This window comes from Nannospalax galili, unplaced genomic scaffold (assembly GCF_000622305.1).
Source record: "Nannospalax galili isolate Female #2095 unplaced genomic scaffold, S.galili_v1.0 scaffold5, whole genome shotgun sequence".
Taxonomy (NCBI): domain Eukaryota; kingdom Metazoa; phylum Chordata; class Mammalia; order Rodentia; family Spalacidae; genus Nannospalax; species Nannospalax galili.
In genome coordinates, this window is record NW_008353126.1 from 1,295,459 (window position 1) to 1,297,811 (window position 2,353).

A 2,353-nucleotide genomic window follows, 5' to 3' on the forward strand; every position below is an offset into this window, starting at 1 on the left:
GACAGACATGTTCTGAACCCCCTGTGAGTGCTTGCAAGAGGGAGAAACCAAGCTGTGCTGGGTGGGGTGGGTGGATGGATATGCCTGTAGGCTGGTGAGACCCTGGCCATGCAAAGTAGCTAGACTTCCAAGGCACTAGAATAAGAGACTTGGGGCAGACAGACAGGGAGGAACACGCAGGGCTGCAGCAGGGCATGGTTCCAAAGGCCTTTAAGGACATTGCACATGATGGGGAAAGAGGTGGTAACATCGACAGTGCCCCAGGAGCGCCTGCCAAAGGAACAGCTCCAGCTGGCTCCACTCTGCTGTGTAAATCTCGCTCTAAAGCACTCAAATTAATTTCAGCAAAAGCTCCCCAGAGCTACCAACTGCTATCGCCCAACTTCTGTCCTTAAGAAAAACAGAAAAGGAACAGCCAGAATTCATCAAGAAATTAATTGAAAACAGCAGTGAGAGTCTCATGAATTTGTAATAAAAGAGTAATTTGCTTTCTCAAGGACAGCCTTGGAGGCTGTCTTCTTCCCTCCTGAGACCTGCTGACCCAGGGCCTCTGGGAGAAGAAATCCTACCACCAGCTACCAACTGTTCCCTGGCTAGCCAAGCAACACACACCTTCACCCACCTACCAGCCAGGGCCCCAGGTTTCAAATAATGTCTACTGTGTCTCTTCCAAGAAAAGAAAGAAAAATACTCTTGGTATTATGTGCGCCTGAAACAGGCTATTCATTTATTCATTATGTTTGGTTGATGTATTTGTATTTAGTAACATCTTTCTGATGCAAATGATTGAACCAAACCAGAATCCAAGCACTGTAGAGCTGGAAGAAAACCTAGATACTAGACTCCAGGACTTAGCAGGGCACTCAGAACTTCAGTGCAATACAGTTAGTTATCTGATAGGAAGGACAGCAAGGCTCAGGGAGCTCACAGGACTGGTCAAGGTGATGCAGTGAGAACATAGGTCATAGGGCAACTGTCCCTGACTCACTGCCCTGCTGTGCTTTCTTCCATTCCAATTAACATGGTGAAGAGGCAAAGATGAATAAGACCCAAGTCCCAAAAGACTAGTGGGCAAAACAAGGGCATAAATGACTATGATGTTAAAATAGTGCTAATAATCCAAGCCTTGGAAATGAGGCCAAGAAAGTACTGGCCATCCTGCCAGTCTCATTGGGAGCACTGTTTCATAAGCCGTGAGACCCACTGTTTGCTTAATGACCTTGGGGAATGTGTCTCCCTGTGAGGCTAGTACACAATCCGTCTTCATTGCTTGTTATCTTACAGATCTTGTCCAGTAAAGACATAAATAATTCTGCTCACATCCCTCTGCCTCCCCTGGGCCTGCATGATCTGCAGGCCTCTCTCTGGGGTGCCCTCTGAGCCTTGACTCCCCCAGCCTCATTTACCCTCCCATCTCCCCCACCCGGCTCTCCTCCTAGCCTGGGACCGGTCCCATTCCTTGTCTCGGAGCCCCAGACACCGGGGGAAAACACCACTGTGTTCTGATCCTTTGCATCCAGACCAACCCAGTTCCTTCTGGGGTCCCCAGGAGCCCTCTGGGCCTGGCCCCACCCTCACCTCCCTCTGCTTCCCTGGGCTGCACAACCCACCAGCCTCTTTCCTGGACACCAGGATTGACCTTTCCGCTTCCTGATCCTGTGCATCCAGACCAACCCAGCTCCTCAGTGCAGTCCCCAGGAGCCCTTGGGGCCTCTTCCCACCCCCATCTCCCTTTGCATCTCAGGGTGGGACAGCCACCAGCTGCCCTAGAACAGCATCTTTCCTGGGCCCTGCTCCCAGGCCAGTCCAACCCCCAAATTCCTGAGGCCAAAATCTTACCTGGAGGGATCCAGACCTTAGGAGAAAGCCTGAGAGCATCTGATCCTCATCTGACTTGGGCCTCTGTGGGAACTCCTGAAGACAAAAGCAATCTGGCCACTCCAATATAAAATCAAAAGAGAGAACTGGAAGCTTAAAGGAACCAGCTTTTCATGCCCAAAAAGTAAATCACAAAGACAAATAAAGATTACAAAAAGAAGCAGATCTAAACTTGAAGGCTTTAGTCTCACAAGAATCAGAAACTACAAAAGAATTTCACATGTGAAAATCACAAAGATGAAATAATAACATGAAAAACCAAAATAACATATCCCCACCAAATACCAATAGTCCTCTAGAGGAGTACAATGAGAGCCCCCTAGAGATAATGCAGGACATGGAACTCAAAAGAACAATTACAAACATGATCAAAGAATTCAGTGACTGTAAAGAACATACAAACAAATCAAAGAATTGAAGGAAGATAGGGAAAAACTTCTGAATGAATTCAGAAAAGAGCTAGAAATATTGAAGA